This window comes from Rhinopithecus roxellana, chromosome 20 (assembly GCF_007565055.1).
Source record: "Rhinopithecus roxellana isolate Shanxi Qingling chromosome 20, ASM756505v1, whole genome shotgun sequence".
In the NCBI taxonomy this organism is placed as follows: domain Eukaryota; kingdom Metazoa; phylum Chordata; class Mammalia; order Primates; family Cercopithecidae; genus Rhinopithecus; species Rhinopithecus roxellana.
The window spans coordinates 57,707,726-57,732,308 of NC_044568.1; the positions used below are offsets into that span (position 1 = coordinate 57,707,726).

Below are 24,583 nucleotides of genomic sequence, written 5' to 3' on the forward strand. Positions count from 1 at the left end.
TCCACCCTATTTAACATAGCGCCACCCCCTTCTCCCCATCTCCAACATTCTCTCTCTTCTTGCTCTGCTTTATTTTGGAGCACTTTTCACCATCCAAAATACTACAAAGTTACTCGTTTACTGGGTGTCTCCTCCGGGAGTATATAAGCTTCATAAATTCAAGAGTTTTTGTCAGTTTGGCTCACTGCCCTATTCCTAGAACTTGAAGAACAGTGCCTGGCAAATAGAAGATGCACATGAAAAATTTTGTTGAATGGATGAATGAAAGAGTTGGTTTTTGACTTTGGCAAGTGGGAGCATTAAGTTAGAGTTTAGTAACAATGCTGTGTTCCATTGTGGTTATTATTACCTATGCCTTTTATTTTGGGCAAGTGATATTAACATCTGAGCCCTCAATTCCTGGTCTGAAATCCCTTTAAAAGTCCACATTCTTATTCCCCAACAATCTGTTGAAACTGTGTCATTCATGGCGTTGTTTAACATGTTCTTGGGATTGTTCACAGTCCAGATGAATATGGATTTCATTGTGTTTTGAAATGCATATTTTGAGGCCTTATATCAATAAAGGCTTTTCATTTTCTTAAATGAGTTTTTCATGTACAGTCCATATTTTTCATGATCTTGGGGATAAAATTTGTTGACAAGAGAACTGTGTGCTTTTTATTTCTGCCTTGCCTCAAACTTAACCGACAGATTAGCCAATAAAATTTAGATTTGAACTTTGGCGATGGGCTTGACTAAGATCTGGCCTGTGAGGCCTGGGCAGACACTCAGAGAACTGATTTTGAAGAAACACCGGTGTCAAAAAGATGGAGAATGGTGGAAAAATCCTCAGGAAGGCAAGCAATCTGAGTTCTGAATTTGAGAATGGTTTGGAGGAAGAAGGCTGTAATTCTAATTAAACGCATTCTCAGATGCATCTGAACTCTCCACATGCAATGATGGACAGCTACCCAATTAATTCATTATGCAACACATTTATTGAGCTGCTACTATGTGCCAGGCATGTGCTGAGTGCCAAGCTCCCAGTGATGGAGAAGCAGAAAAGGTTCTTACCTTCCTAGAGCCTAACATTTGGAGGGTCAGATGACAAACACATCAACACACACAAGTAATCATTTGTAACCCCTCATTACAAACTGGGATTAGATCATTGAAGGAAAAGTTCAGAAGAATCAGTAGAAATTAACAACACGGGTGAAGAACTGCAACTTAGCTTGGTGGTGAGGACATCCAGGAGGCAAGCTCAAAGTCCCACCAGGCCACATTGTCCCTTTCTCTTCCCCTAGCAGCCCTTCATGTCACTCTTCCACCAGCAGTTCCTTCCTATCCTTCTGTTACTCATTTTCTTCTCCTAAGCCAGTGGTTTCCCAGCCTCTTTTTTCTTTCTTTCTTTCCTTTCTTTTCTTTTCCTTTCTTTTCTTTTCTTTTGTTTTTGAGACGGAGTCTGGCTCTGTCACCCAGGTTGGAGGGCAGTGGTGTGCTCTTGGCTCACTGCAACCTCCGCCTCACAGGTTCAAGTGATTCTTTTGCCTCAGCCTCCTGAGTAGTTGGGATTACGGGCACGCACCACCACGCCTGGCTAATTTTTATGATTTTAGTAGAGACGGGGTTTCACCATGTTGGTCAGGCTGTTCTTGATCTCCTGACCTCGTGATCCACCCACTTCGGTCTGCAGAAGTGCTGGGATTACAGGCGTGAACCACTGTGCTCAGCCTCCCAGCCTCTTTAACATCCAGGGGAGTTGCTGAGATACCCCCATTTTCCCCACCAAATAACTCCCTAGAGCCATCTGACTCCAGTACCAGCTTCTGCATCCCCTCTGTCTTTATTTCGTGTCATTGTTCTGGGCCCAGCCACACTGAACCACAGTCATTGGCTCACCTGTCCATCTCCTGTACCTGCCTGGAAGCCCCTTGAGGGCATCATTTCTACCTTCTCAGCATGTAGCACAGGGCCATTGCTTATGAAAAACTAAGTGATAATAGCTAGGATGTATAGGTATATACTACGTGCCTGACAGTGTTCAGATACTTTCGCAACTCATTAAATCCCCCCAAATTCTCCAGGAGTTGGTGTTATCACCCCTACTGTATGGAGCAGAAAACTGAGAACAAAGAGAATAAGTGATGCAAATGCGTAACTGGAAGTGGCGGAATCAGGCAGCCTAATCCCAGACTCCAGACCGTCAACCACCATGCCCTCAATGAACGAATGAATGAACGAGTGAATGAATAATTTTTTATGTTATCTTATCCCATTTTATTTTTAAATATTAACAGGTATTATGATGGGGAAGCCCTGAAAATGATGGAAAGCTTTGCACTCTACTCATTCAAACCCTGTTTTTCGCGCATCCTTGGTTTTTGAAGATTTCATTACAAATTCCTGGAGATGGTTGCAGGGCAAGTTTTTGCAGGTGGGAATTCCTAGGAAATAATCCCTCCCTTTCTACTTCTTCCAGCCCCCGTGCAACTGTTCTCATCAGGGATATTGTTAAATTGCTGGTATCCACAGCTGGTTCTACCACGAGATTGGGAAGATATGGGAACTAGGCATAGTTTACCAAAGCCAATGCAGAGAGGCGTCTCTGTGAGCCTTTCCTGCAGTCCTAAAGTGCCCCAAATAGCCTTCTCTTTCCCCTCGTGCCATGTAAATAAGATAAAATTATCACTTACTCAATACCTGCTGCATGCCAGGGTACTACACAGGTGACATCCCTTACCTCAAGGCGCACCTTCCCCAGAAGAGTGGATGCTCCACCCCTGGACAGCTCCTCACCTGTCGGTTTTTGCGCTTGGCTCCTATTACGATCATGTGGAGAACCTGGCGCTCAGAAGGAGTCCCAGGTACTGTTCTGTTTTGAAGACCCTGGGCCTCTGTTCTTTAGTAGCTCCCCAGGTGGTTCTGCCACACATTTAAGTTTGAGACTTTCTGCACTTCATAGTTTAGGGCACATCAGCATCACCTGGTGGAGCCTTGAAGCGCTGAGCATCTGGTGTCCAGGTGATACGTGTTCAGAATCACCATATCTGCTGATTGCCCTGGTCATAGGAAGACGGTAAGCTGGCCACTCGTCCTTCCCTCCCAGATCTTTAGGAGGCTGTGGGAAGCCTTGGAGGCACCCAAAATCCAGGGAACAAAAACCTGGGATAGAGGCTTTTGTGCAGGTAAGAAGCCTTTGCTTTTCATTTTGATTATAGTGTGTTTTTGTTAGCTGGGTGGCTTGGGGTTGGATTTGTTGTTTGAAACCCAGATTAATATAGCTCACCAAGACCTTTAAAACTCAACTCAAGGTATCTTATCTGTGCCTGTTGTTGTGGGGTTGGAGATAGGGTGAGTGAAGACTGTTTCAGTGTTATATTTTCCTAAGCTTATTCACATCCAGTCTCTCCTCTGATTCTAAGTTCAGCAAGATTGGAGCGGCCCTTTTCACAAAAGAGGAGATTGAGGCACAAGAGAGATGAGGTGAAGTGGCCTGCTCAGGGACGCAAGGTTATGTGAGTTATGTGGCTGGGGCGATAGTCAATGATGTCTGATTCCCAGATGGTCTGAAATAGAGTAGCAGCTGTGGCTTGGGCAAAATCTCCTAAACCTCATAAGGCACTCACAGACTGCCTGCCGCTTCTACAACAAACCACAGCGACACTAGTTAGACTTAGGGTTCTGGTGATAAATTGGCATTAATGAAATCTCAATATCTACCCATAAAGAGAAAAACAAAAAATCTATAATGGGCCCTGATGGGCCATTAGATCTTAATAGGAATAATACACATTCCTGGCAGAGCACATTACTGAACTGAGTGAGCCTGGCCCAGCCCATCCTGATCTGTAGCATCTCGATATTCTTACTATACCTGTAGATGTTGGATTAAGGTAACAGTAACAAAGATCGGGGAGGCAAGATTATAAGTTAATAATACAGCACTTTCACTTAAGGACTAAAGGAATGAACTTGGACAAATTATTGAAACACTCTGAGCCCCTGTTTCTAATCTGAAAAATGGAAACAACCATTCTCTTGTCAGCTTGCTGGAAAGAGGTCATGATATCTCACTGTTTTCACTTGCATTCCCCTGGTTTCTGGGTGGATTGGATACCTGTTAAATGTAGACGGATATCTGTAGTTCTTTTGTACACTGCCTATTTATCTGTTAGTCCAGTCTTTTGAGTTGTTGGCCTATGTTTTATTTATTTTATTTATTTTTTGAGATGGAGTCTTGCTCTGTTGTCCGGGCTGGAGTGCAATGGCGCAATCTTGGCTCATTGCAACCTCCGCTTCCCAGGTTCAAGTGATTCACCTGCCTCAGGCCCCACGGAGTAGCTGGGATTACAGATGTGCGCCACCATGTCTGGCTAATTTTTGTATTTTTAGTAGAAATGGGGTTTCACCATGTTGCCCAGGCTAGTCTCAAAATCCTGACCTCAAGTGATATGCCTGCCTCAGCCTTCCGTGAGCCACTGCACCTGGTCTGACCTATGTTTTAACAATATCACTCTTTTTGTGACAGATACATATATATTGTCTTCCTATCACTTTTATTTAGACAATTATATTGAGGTATAATTACCATAAAATTCAACCATTTTAAATACACAATTCAGGGATTTTTGGGGGTAAATTTATAGAGTTGTGCATCCATCGTCACAATACAGTTCTGGACCTTTTCCACCAACCCAGAAATTTCCCTTGTGCCCATTTTCAGTTTATCCATGCTCCCACCCCTAGCCCTAGGCAGCCACTGATCTGTTTCTGTCCCTATCAGTTTGCCTTCTTTGGGCATTTCATATGAAATAGAATCAGACAATATGTAATCTTTTCTGTCTGGCTTCTTCCACTTAGCATCATGGTTCTTAGGTTCATCTATGTTGTAGCATTATTTAATATCAGGACTGCAGTTCTTTTTACTGTTGAATAGTATTCCAGTGTTGGGATATACCACATTGTGTTCTCGCCAGTCCTCGCTGTGTATGTGGGCAGATTTCAGCCAGGAATACACTGCTCCCAAAACATGATCATAACCTCAGGCAGGTAGAACAAGTGGCCCTCCTTACCTCCATGATCATTATTGATGACGCCACCCGGCTTGGGCATTGCTCGTTGAACTGTGGTAGAGAAGTTGCTGGTCTATCCCCCACTAGGCAGAGTCTCTGCCAATATAACTGTTAGAGGGGCAATAATCTAGTGATGGTGGTGGTGGTGGTGGTAGTGGTGTTGCTGCTGGTGACAGTGGTAGTGGTCGTGGCAGTAGTAGTGCTGCTGCTGGTAGTAATGCTGGTGGGGTGATCGTGGTGGATTCTGCAGTCCTCCTCCTCTTATCTAAAGTCCAGCAGTTTCACAGGTACACATACTTCTCAGATAGCTGTATACCTTTGGTGATTTCCAGAGCACTGAAATGGTTGGCTTTGTCAATTTTGTCCAGATGTAGAGTTGCTCTTGGGGAAACGATTCGTTGATCTCCTTGTTCAGCCATAGCTGGAAGGCTCATCCTGCCTCACAATCTTTTGATTGCCTTTTAACTTAGCTAGGGGTTCTATTGCCATATAATTTTGATTTTGACTTGCGTGTCAGTATCTCTGTTTTAGCATTTATTTTTGTCTTGCTCAGAAAGAGTATCTTAAGATCATTAACATATTCTCTCATACTTTCCTGTAATACTTGACAGCTTTGTGGCTTATGTTTAGAGACTCCTGAATCACGTGCAGTTCCTTCTTGGAAGGGTTGTACACATTTATAATTCCACCAAAAAAGTATACAAATTCTTTTAACCATACTTAACCAGTGCTGAAATTTGCATATATTTCCTCACTGTTAAAATAGATTGTTTCGTTATTAGTTTCTATAGTTTTATGTGTTCGTGTTATTTGCCAAATACTTCTTTTCATACGAGTCTTTCTACGTGGCAGATGCTGAGCCCTCCTTTCTCATATTTGGTGCACATATTTCACCAATATGCTGTCTATTAATTAACTATATTTTATTATAGCATTACAAAATAATTTTAGAAAAACAGGAAAATAAAAGCAAAATAAAAAATTTAAAAGTGTAGTTTTTTATTTACCTCTTAGTATTTGTGTTTTTCACAGTTGGTGCACACATTTACCCAAAAAGATCACCTGACAAATAGTGGGTTTTTTTTTCCCAACTATTGTATAATAAACCTATCTATCACTTAATCCCTAACATAATTTTCATGATCAAAAAGCTTTCTATTACATGGATATGTTATACTTTGCTTAATTTGCTCCCTTCAGTTGATCCTTAGGTTCTTTGCAGTGTTTTACTGTTGTATATGGCATTCTAAAACACCTGTAGCTAAATTGTTATAGATAGCTGATTTTTTCCTAGCATGCTTTGCCAGAGAACATACTGATTTCTGAAGCTTTTGATACAGGTTGACAAATTGGCATCCAGAAAACTTAATACAAACTATATTCTCACTAGTTGTATGTAAGAGTAACTTTACTTCTAGGACAGCAAGTATTACCATTTTAAAAAAAGGTCTGCAAATTTGGAAGGCAAAACTGCATCTTTTCAAACAAGATGGGGTGCATTTAACGTGATATGGCTGTAGACTAAAACTGCATCCTTTCGATGGGTTTAGCATACATTCATAAATGTATGCTTTTTATAAAAATTGTGTAAATACATATGTGCATGCATATATACACTTCTACATGTGTGTATGCACATATATGCATTTTTAAGTGGCCATTTGGTTGCTAATGAGGTTGAACTTTTTCTAGATTAAGCAATTACATGTCTGCTTTCATGAATTGCCTCATGTCACTTTTTTTTTTTTTTTTAGACAGAGCCTCGCTATGCCACCAGGCTGAGTTGCAGTGGCGCGATCTTGGCTCACTGCAGTCTCTGCCTCCCAGGTTCAAGCGATTCCCCTTCCTCAGCCACCTGAGTAGCTGGGATTACAGCAGCTCTGCCACCATGCTAGGTTAATTTTTTATATTTTAGTAGAGATGAGGTTTCACCATGTTGATCAGGATGATCTCGATCTCCTGACCTCATGCTCCCCTTGCCTTCGCCTCCAAAACTACTGGGATTACAGGCATGAGCCACCATGCCTGGCTTTTTAAATTAAGAGTATTGATCCTTTTATTATTTACTTATGAGTTCTTTACATATTTTTAATTTACAGATAGGAGACCACAATGTTTTATAGTGTACTTTTTTGAATTTAGACTATGTCATCAATATAATTCCATATCAATAATATAATTTTTATATCAAGATGAAAAAAATGGCAACATTTTACTTCCTCCCATTATCCTCTCCCTAACCATTGTAGATTGATTGCAAAAACAGTGGAAAAAGTTCTCATTTCTTTCCCCTTCCTTGTGTCTGTATCCTTTGCAATGTGGCTTTGCAGCTCCTCCTGTAGGAGATGGAATCTGGTGTCTGTGGCTGTTTTGACACTTACTTTGCCAGTGGCATAAGGGGGAGTGACAGTGGCAGCGTGAGGGTTCGTGTGCTTCTGCTGTCCCTCGGAAACCTGCAGACATCGTGTAAACAAGCATGGGTGACCCTGCAGGCTGCTGAGGGACATGTGGCCCTGTCACCCAATGGGCTTAGAGGATGACAAGTCAGCCACCAGACTGGTAAGTGAGGTTGTCCATGACTGCCAGGCCCAGATGAACTGCCCACCAACCACTGATGCATGAGCCAGTCTGGCCAAGGAGATCAGTTCTGGCAGCCCAGATTGACAGAGCCATTCAGGCATCCCGTGGGGTCATCAGTCAGAATACACTGTGGTCGATTTAAACCACTAAATTTTGGATTGTTATGTAGTAATGGATATATATATTATAGTTGCTATGTTATATATGTATTTATATATGTATTTATATTTTAAGAAGGTAATGTAGTGCAGAATCTGGATTTTGTTTTTACTCTGTGTAGGACTGTGATTTTGTATGTGTTATATCTTTCCATAGTTATTTTCATATTATTGTATTTGTACTTTATCATCATGGAGAAGTTTTTAATATTCACCACCAATCATTTTATACACTGTGCTCATGTTTGAGTTCTTTGTTTTGATATGTCTCTTGTCCATGTATTCTGCATATTGAGAGGAAAAAGTCATGACACAGTGCTATTTAAAAATGTGCCCATTGTAGTCACCACTGAGTTTCGCTTGAATCATAATTTGTACAAAGTGGAGGAGAAGTGTTTTCTGTTGGTTTGTTTTATTTCATAACTTCATGAGATAGGGACTGTTTTTATATTGGTTAAGATAATTATAACAGCTTCAGTACATTCATGGTTATGTTTGAGTAAATTAAAATTCAGTTTCCTAGAACAAAAGTACAATGAGCAAATACAAATTCTCCATTATAAAAAGGTTATTATTGTCTCAATTTTAAAATTATATAACAAACAATTCAAGTTTAAACTTAATGTAGAATCTGACATTAGAGCTTCAAATAAACAAACTAGTCAGAATTCAATTTCTGAAAGAGTAAAAACATACAAGAAAGAGCTTTTACTACACTGGCTAATATTTTTATCTTAGTAGGTTTAAAAGCATCTGAGTATTCCCTATCTTTTACCCTTATTTACATGATATATGCAGTATAAATAATTTATATGTAGTAATGTTTTGCCTAGGGCATTATATTCTCGTAGCTTTGTATCAATAATCAAAATCTGAGAATCTCTTAAAAGTTACCTATGAGATTATGTTTTAAATCTGATTTTAATCAAAGCAGAATTAAGAATATAGAGATTTTGGTTTTCCATTTTACTAATATTTTAGTAATTTTCTCCCTTAAAATATAAAATGCATGTTACAATTTATGTCACTACATATCTATCAGTGAATCATTTTCAGATGTGCCTGTCTATTTGGCTGGGTATAATATTCACAGGGTAGCCATTTTTTTCTCCTTTAAAACTCCATTAACATGGATGTTATTCAGTTTTCTTCTGGGATATATTATTGGAAGGCCGGCATGCATTCTCTTATAGGTAATCTCAGTTTTCTGCCTAAATACTCTTAGTAGTCTTCTGTTTTTGAATTAAAAAGAAAAACAGCGATAAAAGAGGTTATGTCTAGGTATTACTTCTTGTGTTAATGTTGCCTGTCTTTTCACTTTCAGAATAAATTATTCAGCTTCATTGTAGCTCTCATTTTACTTTCGTTTATTTTGGGTTCCTGCAACACCAGTTATCCATATGTTGGAGCTGGAACTTTGCCATGTGTTTTTCCTGTCTATGAACTTCCCTCTCAACATTTGTTTTTTTTACTTGGTGTTCTAGGAAAAGCATATCAAGATTGTTGTCCACATTTTTTGGTTTTATGTCAATTTTAGTCCACCATTTTAAATGCTATTTTATTTTTAATTCACTTATGGGGTTGTGTTTTGTTTCATTTTTCCTTTCCTAGGTTGGGAACCACTATAACTTTCTTGGTTGTCTTATCTACTTGTCTTATTTGAGTTCCCCATCCTAGAAGCAGACCCAACCAAAGGCCCAGCACCTGTACAGGGGAGGACAGGCAGCCAGTAAGAGGTGAGGTATTAAGCCAACTGCTACAGTGAGCAACTCAAGCTAAATCCTGAATGGAAACTCTGGGAAGTGGTGTAAACAAAAACTCCAAATTTTCCCTTTCAGGGGTTGGGGAGTCGGGGACATTTATATACTATACCCTGCCAATCACTGGTTAAAGGTTGTCTGCAGGGAGAACTTTACCATGACCATGGGCAAATGGAGTTCTGGCAACCTAGAGGCAGATCTACAAAAACCATGGAGATGTGTGCCCTCATAAATCAGCCTGGTGTGCCCATAAATTGTAAGAAGGGACTATGGGAATAATGTAAGTTTTGGCTACATTAGATAAAAAGAAAATCAACAAAACTGGATGCCTCCCTGAAAAAGCTATGGTAGCCAGGATAAATAGCGATTGAGGAACAGAGGTTTTGCACTATGACGCCTTGATTTAAATTCGATTTATTTCTACTACTTCTGGTGTCTGTTTAACATTTCTAAGACCTCTGTTTTCCTAAGTACAAATGAGTTATAACAGTAGGGTAGTTTTGAGAATCAAATGTGATAACGCTTGGTATCCATTAAGGGCTCTCATACATAAGCTTTTAAAAAATACTCAGCTATGAATTTACCTTTGAGTGCCTAACTGGTCATATCCTTTAATTTTATGATGTAGTGGCTTTTTTAATGTTCTAAATAATGTGGTGTGCTTTTGTATCCTGTCTCACTTCGAGTCAATTTGAAGAGCTGTCTAGCTGGCAGATCCCTAAAAAAGAAAAAGTATCTGAAACAACAAGATCTTGCACTTGTTTTGTATCCTGGTATTTAAAAGTGCTTGTCTGTTGACTATAAATCTTTTTATATCCCTAAGTAACCCCATGAGCTTCCATAGACAAAATTATGCTCAGAGAGGTTAAGCAGTTTACCCGGGATCACACAGGAGGAAGTAACAGCGTTGGAACTAGGGCCCAGGTCCCTCCGACTACTGCATCATTGCTTTACCACAGTCTCATGCTCCCTTCATGTTTTAGACAGAATTATGGCCCCACAGGTGTTCATGTCCTAATTCACTGAACCAGTGAATATGTTATCTTATATGGCAAAAGGGACTTGGCAGATGGGATCAAGGATCTTGAGATAGGGACATTATCCTGGATTATCTGAGATGCAATCATGAGGGTCTTTTTAAGAGGGAGGCAGGAAGGTCAAAGTCAGCAAAGGAGTTGTGTGGCCGGGCATAGTGGTCATGCCTGTAATCCCAGCACTTTGGGAGACTGAGGCAGGCAGATCACTTGAGGTCAGGAGTTCGAGACCACCCTGACCAATATGGTGAAACTCTGTCTCTACTAAAAGCACAAAAATTAGCCAGGTGTGGTGGCGCATGTCTGTAATCCCAGCTGCTTGGGAGGCCGAGGCAGGAAAATCACTTGAATCTGGGAGGCAGGCAGAGGTTGCATTGAACCAAGATCATGCCACTGCACTCCAGCCTGGGCCACAGAGCAAGACTGTTTTAAAAAAAAAAAAGTTGGGCAATGGAAGCAGGTGTGCATGAGAGAGATGGGAGAGAGAAAGATTTAAAGATGCTATGCTGTGCTACTGGCTTTGAAGTGGAGGAGGTGGGGCATGAGTCAATGAATGGGCATGACCTTCTAGGAGTTGGAAAAGATAACAAATTCTACCATAGGGCTTTTAGAAGGAATGCAGTCCTTCTTTTATCCCCATAAGACCCATTTCACACTTTGACCTCCAGAACTGTAAGATAACAAATGTATGTTGTTTTTAAATCATGAAGTTTGTGGCACTTTGCTTGCTACATCGGCCATAGGAAACTGATACACTTTGTAATGGTTAAGATTTACACACCTATATGTTGCTTTAGGCATGTAAAAATTGTTAATCCATTTTTTTTATACAAGGAACAGTGCTTAGAAGGACATGCAGAGATGAAGAAAGGTTGTTCTGAGGATCTCAGAGTCTACGTGCAAAACTTCAAATAAGTAGGAGGCTTCGTCTGTGGGTTAAAATAGAGGCCAGCTTCGGGTTCTCCCAGTATGCAGAGGGAGAATTCAGACAAGTTTTCCTGATCAAGGTGCAATTGGAGCAGAGTCTTTCAGTATGACTATTCCCTAGGAAGAGATGTGCAAAGATTACCCTGGGCCAAGGGAACCACATATGCAACGGCATCAGAGAAGTATCTGGAGGGTCAGGGAGTGGAGGGAGCAGCCTTACATGTGGGGAATGATGGGAGCAATGACAGCTGTGGCTTGGCGTGTGGTTTTCCTTAATGCCCCCAATGTCTCCCAACAATGGCTGCCTCTCTGACTGCTCAGCATGGCACCATGGACTTGCCTCGGGCGTTCCAGGATCTGGGTCCTCTCAGCAGGGAAGGGGACTCAGGTTAGCATCTGCCCAGAGTTTGGCTGGCTCCAGGGGTGCCATCAATCTGCTGATTCTGAAGCACCAAGCGTCAATAAAAATAATCAAAGGAAACTAGCAGCCCATAAACAATATTAACTCCAGGACTGGTAGGCGAGGGGGTGGAGAATATTGGAGCAACACACATTTGAATACTTGGACAAAGCCCCAGTGCAAAATGTGCTTTCTGTATAAGAAACAGATGCTGATCAAACCATCAAGACAGTAAATGGTTTAATTTCATATTTTGAGAAGAAGACCAGGTTCTTTCCCCCTGTCGATGCATCTCATCATTGGGGACGTGTCTTCTCTCCAGAGTTTTAGATCCTGGGCCTTTTAAAGTTTCGAGGTGAACTCTGGACCTCACATTTGGTCTGAGTTTGGTCATCCTCTTACCCTCAATTCTGTGACTCTTTGACACAAAAACTGTTTCCCTTCTACCCGGTCCATGGCAATACAAGTCAAATAGTACACACCCTTTGAGCTCTAGCTCATGTATAAGATCTGAACTGATTTGTTTTCAACTGTATTATGGAACAAGGTACCATCAATATTACGAAAACTATGATAACAATGATTCAGGCACTGATGTAGCATGCTTGGTGCATAGCGTTCCTGACCTGGTTTAATTATCCAGGTTAACTAGTGGTGGCTTCCAGCTCTCCCCTTCATCTTGCGCTGTGTGGACAGGGCCTAACATCCGAAGTCCAGGTAAACTGGAAGATCTAGGCTTATCTGTTCCCTGGTGTTATAGTGAATTACCTCACTTCATTGTTTATATTTTATATAGATAGCATGCCCTATGTGCCAGGCATTCTTGTAAGCACTTAAGGATATTAACTCGTTTAATCTTTATAACAACCTAACATGGCAGGTATTATTATCCCAGTTTTAGTGATGAAAAAACCGAGGTGCAGAGAGGTTAATAAATCCCCTAAGGCTCCGTAGCTCCTACATGGCAGAGGTAGGATTCAAACACACAGGGTTTGACTCTGCCCCAAGGCTGTCCCTTTGGGACTGAGAAGATGTGGTCGTTCTGTGGCATCTTCTCACCTGCTCCCCTCTGTAATGGCTTGGATTGGAAGCCACACCTCTCATACCCCAGGGTTTTGTGGCTGCCCTGAAGCCGACTGCAGCCCTGTGCCAGCCTGGCCCCCTGCTCTCTCAGAGAGTTGGATTCTGTTTGCTTGCCTGGTCTTGGCCTTCGCAGCATTGTGAGGCCAGGAGGGAGGAGGGGAAAATGGCTCTCCCCACCCTGTTCCTCTTGACTTGCCAATAGCCACTAGGCCCTGAGCCAGCCACCCTGTGGGAAGATCTCCAACTCCCTGGGCCTGCTGCCACTGCAGATGTGTCCTGCCCCCAGCAGCAGAACCAGGCCATTTCTTGGAAACTGACCAGGGGGTATCAATGGAGAAAAAGATTAAACCTCCTTCTCTGTCTACCCTGATGGTCACCTACACCCCACCACAACCCCAGAGTGTAGGGTAGTTGTGCCCATGTTCTTCTAACGGCTTCTCTGAAGTCCTGTCATAATCTTTGGGGCCTAAAGAATGTGTTGATCTCTTGGAGTTTGGCAGGTAGGAGACATTCTCTAATATTCTAGATGAGGTCCCTGCAATGCCCATCTGTAGGATGGGCCTCCCCACCTGTGCCTTGGAAAAGGCAGGTCCCGGTTTCTCTGATTGAATCCATGCCCCATGCATAGGGATTTGGTTTTTTGAACTTAGGATGGCACTTGGACAATTCTCTTTTGTTGTTCATTCAGTCAACAGACACAGATGGACAGACCCTGGGTAAAGCACAGGACATCCAGAGACCAACAAACCACAGTTCCTGCCTCATCCAGCTACAGTGTCCCGAGGAAAGCAGGTAAACACACACTGATATGGAGAAATGAGAAAAGCTTTGATAGTAGGGAATAAAATGAGACAGACAGGGTAGACTACTCCAAGGTGGACAAGAAGGTCTTTAAAGAGCTGACATTTGTGTTAGGTCCTCAGAAATGGGCAGGGGTTAACTGAGCACAGAAAAGGAGGAGCCTTTATTAAGGTGCCAGGAACTACATATGCAAATGTATGAACAGGAAAGAAAACATTTCTGATGCCCAGTGTGACAATTGAGACTTGTCATGTCATATGAATACTCTCGTTCGAGGAAGTAATGTCTGGTGCCACAGCAGCCACCTCGTGATGGTGAGGCTATTCAGCTAGTATTTGAGTCAACACCTTTGGGCTGTTGGGTGGAATATTACGTATCCTTAGGATTTAAGCCATGCTTTTGTTTTAGTTACTTTCAGATCAAAAGATATTGACTGATACAGCTATGATAAGAAATACAGTGTTTACAAGCAAAGAAAGGCATAAAATGTTGTTTTATGCAGTTTATTGTCTGTAGACATGGCTCTATCCGTAATGGGTAGATGTGTGTGTGCATGTGCACGAATTTGCCTGTGTGAATTTTTACAACATTACACACTCCAGTTGTGTCCCATCTTACTAGTCTAAATAAATACCAGTCAAAGTGGAGGGATAGATGCAGGTACTTCTTCATTGCCATACCACCTGCCCGAACACAAACCTCGTGAACAGTTACCTCCAGAACAAACCACACTCACCCACTTGTTCACAAGGAGGATGCCAACTCTCTTCATACCTGCCGCACGGCTTTGGAAAAAATTTTAAAGTTCATCCTTATTTATGAAGTTAATACCTATAATGAAAAGGTTTCTCTTTGATGTGGGAGTGCTTTCGAAGCCTCGGTGACCTATATTGCCAATGTACTCTGTGTACGAGGTGAGGCAGGGACCGGCTGGGGAATTACCCATGTTTAATGAAGACTAAAATTAGAATTTGACTGAAATCCACATAAATGGCTCGACAGCAAGTTCGAGATGCCCCTGGGGAGCTGTGGGCAGCTCAAATTTACCCACAGGCGTTTTTGAAAATGTTTTTTTTTTTTTTTTTTTCCGAATCAGTAAAGTTGGCTCTTTTGAGCCTAGAATGCTGCTTGTACTCAAAGGCGCCTCTCCCCTCCCCCCACCCCAGCCCCCTGACACTGATGCTTTGAGGACAGCTAGGCGCCTCTGCAGGCCTTTGTCATGTTGGTCATGCCTGGATGAGCATAGCACATGAAGCCTGGTGATGTTCTGTTTTCCCTGTTGCCAGTGACCACACTCCTCACAGGAAGTTCTAAGAAAAATCATAGCATCAGGAGTGTTTATGCTGTTGACTGAACAAAGGCCCTAGATAGATATCTTCTTTTTCAGTGGTCCCTGCAAAAAGGGACTCGGTTGAATTTTGGTAGTCTAAAAGCCCAAGAGAAATTTGACATTTTACTGACCAATATGGAAAGAGAGGCCTGAGTGTATTATAAGCTTAGTTTAGGGATCATTTCTCTAAACCCAGGAACCATAAAGACAAATAACTTAAAAGACGGTAGTGAGGGACAAGTATGGAGGTCCAGCTTCAGCCCAGTTATCTCATCTCACAGTGGCCCAAGGAAGGGAAGCAGCCCGGAATCAGGGCAGAGCCCAATTTAGAAGGTAAATCTCTCGATTCCTAGGCCAGTGTGTTTTCTGCTAGGGCCTCTCAGCCACTAGCATGACTGCTGTATTAGCTGCACTTGAATTATCGAGGAGTATATTTATATACTTGTATAATTGTAAAACTTTTAAGTTATAAAAGTATTTATAAAAATGCTTGTTTTTCACAAAAAAAGAAAAACTATATGTAAAAATGTAAATAATCACTTTCAGTCCTTCTCCACTTCCTGCCCACTAGGAAACTGATGTTAACATTTTGATATATGGTATTCTATAGCTTTTTATATTCTTATATAAACGTAGAAATATATACACATATAGACTAGAGGCACGTCTACCTATTTTTAATAAACCATTATACTTTTTCTCCAGCATTTTCCTTTATCATGTAATAGTACATCAAAAGTATCTTTCTGTATGTGTATACATCATCTAATTCTTAATAGTGTCATAATTTTCTATAATACAGATTTATCAAAATGTGTTCATCATTTCTTATCAGTCCACTTACTCCCTTTTTCAAAATATAACTTCATGCAACATTTCTCAGGGCCACTACTGCCCTGGTCTAGTGTTTCTCAAACTTGAGAGTTATAAAAACTACCTGAAGATCAGATTTCTGGGCCCCTCCTAGGAATTCTGATGCAGTAGGTTTAGGTAGAGCCTGGGAATTTGCGTTTCTAAAGCTCCCAGGTGCGGTGATACTGCTGGGCTGAAAACTAGGGTTTGAGTAGCTCTTCCCTAGTCCAAACTCAATTAGCTCCTGGTGTGATGGGTGAATTTGTCTCTTAATTCTCTGGCTTTTACCACAAGCCTCAGTTTACCCTCCGATCTCTTCATGGTACAGCTAGAATGATATTTTGGAAACAAAGCAGTTGGAACTTAACGCTGCTGGCTACTGAAAACTCTTCAGTGTGGTCTCACTGTGCATGAGATGGCCTACCTGGCCCTGTTCATTCTCTTTCCCCTCCTCTCAAGGATTTCCCTTTTTGGCTGTCTCCCACAATGGCCTTCTTAAGGTCTGTCCTACTTGCCACACTCCTTGCAGCCTCAGGGCCTGTGCACATGCAGTTCCTGCTTCCTCTTGTGTCTTCCCTCCTACCCTCTCTTAGCACAGTGCCTTGCCCATGGAAGCCACTCAGAAAGTAACTGTGGAATGAATGTTGGAATGAACAATGCAGACCTAACCATCTTTATGGACTTCACAGTCTGTAAAATGCTTTGATGGATTTTTTGGGGAGCCAAAGTGTGCAAACCCCACCTACTCGGTTTGTTCATGTTCTCCAAGGTCCAGTTGAAACAACTCATGCTCTTTAGGAGCTGAGCAGAATGGCACTACTCTGAGCTGCTCTCCAAGACGGAGTATTAATCATTTCCAGATACAAAGTCATCAGCGGTACCTTGTGCTCTACGCTGCCTGTCCTCGAATGCAGACTACATGGAGGCCTTTGCTGGCCACAGCCAGAGAGCACTGGTCCAAATGGGCTAAGCCACAGACACTGTAGAAACTGCACCTCCGTCTGTCTGGTTTTTCAACAGCCCCCCTTCCTGTGCCTCTCACTTATGTCTCTGCTCTGTTTGTCTCAAACACATCTCTTACGGCTCCTTGGCAACCCATTTTTGCCTTCTGGATGTTAAACCTGGCAAAAACGGGTAAATGGGAAATAGTTCTCATATACAACTGAACCAGAACTCATTTAAAACATTCAAAGGATCCAGTATCCTATCCTAATAAGCAGGGACCCAACCTTCAGAGTCCAACTTAAAAAAAAAAAAAATCATCAGGGAGATCGTCTATGATCATCAAAACCACTTTAGGTATCTCCCCACATTATATACCCTTAAAGACCATCTGTGTTTATTTGTTGAATGTCTTTCTTCCCCCCTGGGTGTGAAGCTATTTTAGGGAAGAGATCATGATGATAATTTTTTTGGTTTGTCTGTTTTCTTTCTATATCTTCAGTGCCTTGAACAGTGCCTGGCACATAGTAGATGCTCATTAAACACATGCTGAATGCATGCACGAATGAATGAATGACCTACCCATCCCTCTTTTTCTACTCTCCTTTTTTTTTTTTTTTTTTTTTTGAGATGGAGTCTTACTCTGTCGCCTGGGCTGGAATGCAATGGCGCGATTTCCGCTCACTGCAACCCCTGCCTCCTGGGTTCAAGCGATTCTCCTACCTCAGCTTCCTCAGTAGCTGGGACTATAGGTGTGCAACACCACGCCCAGCTAATTTTTTATATTTTTAGTAGAGAGAGGGTTTCACCATGTTGGCTAGGCTGGTCTCAAACTCCTGACCTCAGATGATCCACCTGCTTTGGCCTCCCGAAGTCCTGGGATTACAGGTGTGAGCCACTGCACCTGGCCTCCACTCTCCTTTCTTCTCAGCTCTTCACATGCACTTTAAGTTCCAGATACACAAAGTCAAATTCCCTAGCTAGGACCAAGCTCTTTCAAACATCTCTGCCTTCTCGTGGAATTCTTTCTCCTGTTAAAATTTCATCTCCTTTCTCTTTTCCATTTTCCAGCCTGGAAAACACCTCACCATCTGCTAAGGTCCTAGTGCCATTTTCACCAGCCTCACAGTGGCTTTGCGGGTGCACGCAGGTAGAGTTGATCTCCCCCTGTGCTGAATATGGCTCCTAGTAGCTGCAAGAACCACACTAGACTTGAATTATAGCCATCTCCCACTTACCATCAATAATTTATTTCCCAACCTCACACATTCTGCCCGAAAATGTTAACATGGGACCTGTAACTACTTATTTTAGATAGGAAAAATTATATGGCATTAACCAGTAGCCTCCAACCCTTAATAAATTTACTAAATCATAACTAGGACAAGATAAAATACCTACATATGGAACAGGTGATCATGTTAGAATACAAAATGTTTAAAACTTTGCTTGCGATAAGTCAAACAATTAATATGGATGCTGAGAATTGGCCACCTCTCCTGCAGTGACGCTACAGAACACTTCTTAGCACCGGCCACGTTTGGAGACACAAGTTCTGTGTTTGACCCTCAGCTTTCAAATTGCTACATATCATTCTGACGTACTGATTTTATTTGGAAGGGCACTCAACTCTTTATTTGCACTTTGTCTTAAAAACCATATTGCCCTGAGTATTGGGGAGATAAATATATGTTTTTCTTTACCAACATTGGTGCAGTGATGCTATATTGGGAAATATTTCCATCCTATGAAGCTTGCGTATTAAAAACCAAAGGTGTTCAGCCAGAAAAATGTTAACAAGGGAGATGTTCTCTGTGAAAAACATGCTGCATATTTTCCTAAATCCAGGTAATTCCTAGCACAACCTGGAGAACTTTCTCTTTCAAGTGGTTCTTAGGCTCTACCAGAGATTCGGATTCAGTAGGTCTGGGGATCTGTGGATGGGGCCCCGGAATTGGTTTCCAACTGTTTCATATGAACAACCAGGTTGAGAGTCACTGGTTTAGGTTGTGTATGGTCTCTGCCAACTAGCTCATGAGCTTTTCAGTGACAGGTTTTCTTTTGTTTCTTTATGCCCATGTGACTGGGATGAAGTTGAGGTGAACAGTACTGATACCGAGCATCCAGTAGGCCTGCCACAAATGCTTATCCAGAAGTATTGGTGTGAGGCCAGGCTTTTCGGAAGACTTTCTTTGCTGTGTCAGCTACAGGACCTTGCCTGTAAGGAATCACTTAAAGGTGTTTCTTGATGAGGGATCTGGAATTGTGTTTTGTGTAAAGCGTTCTCTTTCCCTCTGTCTTTCCTGAGTCAGACAGGTTTTGTGGTTTTGCAAGAGTAAGAGTTTCTCACAGCATCCAAGAGCACTGAGTGAAGCCTGATCCTTGTTAAAATCATTATTGTCATCTAATTCTCATAGCCTTTTGTCCACCCCAGGGCCAGGTCAAGCAGCCCCTTCTTAAGTTCTTGCCTCCAATAATGCTTCCTGCCCTTGACCTTGGGGGTCCACTAGATTGCACTGCACTTTGCCTCTCCAGCAAATCCAGGGTTGCCTCTGGGGCTCTCAGGTTTCATTTTATTTTCACTAAATCCTTCTGGCGCTGCTATTTTTATCCTTGTGTTTGAGGTGTCGAGGCCGTTGAAGATGACGCCTTTGCTATGGTAGTAGCTCTACTCCCAGGGACAGAGACTGCTGTCCCCCTGTGGCCACCTTGTAGCATTTACCTGCACACACCAGATGAATCCTCTTCTATTCCTCCTCCTCTTCCTGGCACACACACAACGATGCAGGCACAAAGTTTGTCAAGCAGTTAAGAGGGAAAAGTGTTGATTGGTATAGTTTGTATAGTTGATTTGCAGTTTGTATAGTTGATTTCATTGGTTGTCTATATTTTCTGCATTAGTCACTTTTTCCTTTTATTCATAGCCCTTTTTAGCAGTTGTCATTTTCTGCTTAATGTCAATAATTCAGTCTTTTCCCTGCAATATTCTGTAACTGCAGCAGGACTTTTACATTCTTTGAGATAAGGAGTTAGTCTCATCTATCTCTGCAACACTCAGGGCACGTGGCACCCAGGAGAGCTTGGTGACTGCTTGCTAAATGGAATGTTATCCTCCAGAACTCTGAAGACACAGCCATGGATGTAAATTAAAAAAATTTTGGATGCAAAAAAAAAAAAAAAAACTAACCAAAATTGCAATAGTTTATTTTAAAAAATGTCTCAGTGTTATCTATTTACAACTATATATAAATAACCTGAGCATCACAGTTCACGCTCAGGTTTGGAAGAGAGGTTGTTGAATGTGTCACGGCCCTGCCACGCCTGTCTCCATGGCGATGTCTCCTCACTTTGCCTTCCTCCTGAGAAATGTCAGTGCCCATCTGAATGCAAACCTGACTACAGAGGAGGAGAGAGCTCTGGGCAGTGGTCCCATTCTCTAATGCTGGTTGGGCTAAATCAACACTGAACAGTCACCTACATCTGATGTCTGCATCTTCTTCTTTTTTGTAACAACCTTTAGACCTTCAGCTTCAGCACTTCCTTCCGCCTGAAACATTTCCCTATTCTCTTTGCGTGATCACGGTCTGCTAATTTCTCAGATCTCAGCTTTGAAGTTACCTCCTCCAAGCAGCCTATCGTGACTTCCTGGCCCCTTAGGCCAGCACGAGGGGCACCTTCTCTGTTGCAATGGCATCATTCTTCCCCTTCCTCAGAGTGTTGTTATTCTCGCTAGCAATTTTCCTTTGTGGTGGACATAGAACTGCACAGCCCAAATCCTCTTTCAGGGAAGAATTGGATGCCCAGCTGCAGGAAGTGTAGACAGCCCACCGTGGACTTCTTCCTGGTTTCCCTTAGCTGCAGGGAGCTATCTCCACCAGGGCAACCCACTTCCAGTGCCTGAACAAGGTGGGGTGTAAAAGCCACCATTTCCACCTGGTTCAGGCTAACTCTGACAGGTATGCTTCCCCTGGAGCCCCACGCCAGGCAGGCTGAGGCTTTATGAAACCTGCATCACAGCCTACCTTCTCCCTCTGCCTAATCATGTTCCTTCCTTTCCTTTCACAGATGCTGAACCTTAATAAGCATCTTGCACATCAAACTTCATCTGAGTATCTGTTTCTAGGAAACCCTCTTGATGACAACTAGTTAGTTGTCTACCTGACTCAGTGAGAACCCAGAAGATGCTCATTCATTATTGCAGCCCCAAGTACCTATTACACAGCAGAAAGCACATATCTGTTGATGGATCTCTTGAATGAATGAATGAATGAATGAATGAATTTGGATGACTCCAAAAGAGGTTCCCATGCTAGTTTTCCCCTGACCTCGGGCAGGCCAGATGCCCCTCTCTGTCCATCACCCTCATAACCTGAGCCCTGTCAGTCCCTCTCCCAGTGGAGAACTGCATGTTAATTGTATCTTTTCCCCTTTGTTCTCCATCCTTCCCTGCCCCTGGGAGGACTGGATAGGGGTACTGAGCAGCCGAGGACAGACAACCCCTTTTATTCCTTTTGACGGCCTCAGGGAAGTTTGATGGGGATATTTCCATAATCGATGAGGGAGCCCTGTCACCCCAAACATGGAGTCTTTAAAGAGAATAGGTTTATGCAAATTAGATATTGATGGAGTAATGATTAATTGGCCCTGAGCCTTTGTTAATATGCAATTGTAGTAACAGAGATACATTTATAATTATATCAGTTAATTGTTCAAACACGCACTCAGGACTTAATTGCACAGAGTAATTGAAGAGTCTTGGTATTAGGATTATTTCTTTCCAGAGAAAAATCAGAGTTATTTAACTAGTTGGATTCCTGTGCTGGGGTGGGTAGATGAAGTCTGGTTCCTCAGTCTACTTTAGATCTACAAATGAGAAGGTACAGTCACATATTCTCTTATCTTGTGTTATTAAGTGTGTTAGGGATATAGGTGTTGAATTTGGACAGATAAGAGTTCCAATTTTGTCACTTCAATACCTGTGTGGTTTGGGGAAAGTTATGTAGCTTCTCTGAGCTACAGTTTCCTAATCTGTAAAATGAGAAAAATACTTATACAGTGCTGGGGAAAATAAATGCAGCGGTCCATGGTACATGGTAAACAGTCCTAATGAGAACTGGTGCTATGATATTTATCATCACTGCCTCACAGAGGCTAGATTAGTGGACAGGAGTACATGGCGTCAAATACCTCTGATCTCATGCAGGAGAAGCATGTGGCAGAGGAAGGGGCATGAAAGACCTGACTTAGTTTATTTAAATACACAGAAATTGGAGCAGATTGGAGGCACATGTACAGGTTTTGCTCCTGAACTGCAAAAGGTGATGATGAGGCTTTGCAGAATAGCTGGTTTGACTTCCCACTTTAAGGTGACCCAATTCTGAAGGATACTGTGAATCCAATTTTCTCTCATTTACCTTTGTTCAAGTTCTAAAATCTCTCACTCACTCTCTCTCTTACATACACACAACCCATTACAAATATTGTGATGGGGAGAAGAAGAGTGGCTGTGTCTGGTAAGGGGACAGTTCTTTTCAATGGTCCTTGGGTTTCTTTCTGGACCTTCCTGAAAGTGGACACTTTCCAGCCATGCATGGCAAGAGGTTGCAGGATGAGATGGTCAAAGTGGAGAAAGGTGCTAGCAGCATCTGAATTTGAGCCTCAGAGAGAAGGAAGAGAACATATTGTGGTTTTGGAGCATGGGCTCTAGTGCCAGGCAAATGTAGTTGCAATCCAGGCTTTGCTTCTTCTAAGTTTGTGATCTGGAACAGAATATCTAAGCTATCTCTGACTCAGTTTCCTCACTGAACTATGAGTTCAGAACCCATAGACAATAAGAGTTTGGATGTTGTCGAGTTGCAGTAAGGTGTATATGGGGCCAATAAGTAAAGTATTTAGCACAGTCCCTAGGCACCTGAGTACTCAACAGGTACATGGTGATGATGATGATGGAGACTGAGAGCTCTGGGGGCTCTGGCAGCCTTCAGGCAGTTGTAGAAGTGCTACCGAGGGGATCACCCATTCATTTCCACATCACCCCATAAACCTCAACAATCGACAAAGATACCCAGTGAGAAAAATGGCCTGGCTGGGTGTGGGGTGTGTTTCACTGACCCCTTGTCAGGTTGGCCACATTTCCTGGAGGATGGCTGGTGATTTCTTTGGCTGGGACCCTCCCCTCAGCCGGGCCCGATCATGCTGGTGTTTTTTTTTTTTTTTTTTTTAAATCACCTCCAGCTAAAATCTCAGAACAGAAGGAGGCTGGGCACAGGGACATTCTCTTCGTGGCAGGCGGGCCACCAGGAACACTAGCTTATTGTTTAGGTAACAAATACTATATGACGAATAATTCTTAGGGAGTGAGTAGTGAGAACTCCCAACCCTGTTGGCATGGGTCTCAATGAAGAAAAATGGCAAGAGTGTCTGGGAAAAGCTGTAGCTCTTCACAGGGTCATCTGGTTCAGTCTCCCCGTCAGCCTACAAAGTGAGATCCCATTTTACAGATAAGGAGGCGAGGCACAGAGTGGCAAAGTGTGTGCCATTATGTTTTTATGGAGCAAAATTGTTCCATTTCCTGGTGCACTGGGGAGGCCCTTTTCTTGAAATACTCTACAGCCTACTCAGTGAGGCTTAAAATTTTGCCATCAAAGTTCCGTTGAAGACTTTTGTCCCTTTTAAGCTAATAATCTTGGAGATAAGGAGGGATATGTGCAAAACCTTCTGGAAGCCATTCCAAACTGGAAACTCCCAGTCAATTGATTTTGTTACCATAGAGTGGACAATCAGTGCCTGCCTGTGCAGTGGACGCTGAATTCACGCCCAGGCTTCCCCTTACCTAGGTGTTTGTTGTCTCTGATTATTGGTTACTTCATCTTAAAGGTGATCATCATGGAACCTACGTCTCATCAGCATCTTTCTTTCCCTGGCAGCTCTACCATCCTCTGGTCTCTGTTAGATGCGGTTATGCCAGGTTACACTGAGGAAGCCAGATGCATTATTACACTTCTTAAAAACACCGCTCTGACCACTTTGCTGCTACCTGCACCCTTAGATTCTGCTTGGGGTGCCACCCCCTCTGCCTTGACCCCATCCTGTAACAGGGAGTCTGACCCAAGCCCACTTCCCCTCAGCGTTTTCTTTCCGTACCTACAGTCTGCACCTCCCTGACTGCTCCACAGGATTTCTGGAGTGGGGAATTTAAGATCCTTTATATCTCTGAAATTCTCAAGCTGTTCTTATTTTATTCTTTTCCCACCTAAGTAACACGGGACCAGGAAGAAAAGGAATGCTTCTCATGACAGACTCAATCCAGGCATTTCATAGGCAGCAGTTATTCTTAGCATCACTCCTACCCCACCTCAGGGGATTGACTGTCATCTCATCCATCGCCTAGATTCACTATCACTATCAAGGCAAATTTTCAATTGTGGAGCTTATCCTTGGGGACAAGGTGTGTAGAGTGTTGGTATGTGTGTCTATGGGTGGGGGTTAATGCGATACAGTAATTGCAACTCTCTGGTTTGAAGAAGACAAGTGCTCTCAACTTTAAACCAGCTGATAGAGTTGGATATTTGTCCCTGCTCAAATCTCATGTTGAATTGTAATCCCCAGTGTTGGGGGTGGGGCCTGGTGGGAGGTGTTTAGGTCTCGGGGATGGATCTC

At 42.5% G+C, this 24,583-nt stretch overlaps 1 long non-coding RNA gene across 1 annotated transcript in view; it reads left to right on the top strand.

Annotated features, from left to right (window-relative positions):
* LOC115895290 overlaps nucleotides 1-24,583 on the top strand; it is a 337,692-nt gene that overhangs the window by 180,352 nt on the left and 132,757 nt on the right. Inside the window, exon 3 of the long non-coding RNA XR_004055500.1 lies at nucleotides 13,688-13,791. This is a non-coding gene — a long non-coding RNA (uncharacterized LOC115895290). The remainder of the gene's footprint in view (nucleotides 1-13,687; nucleotides 13,792-24,583) is intronic.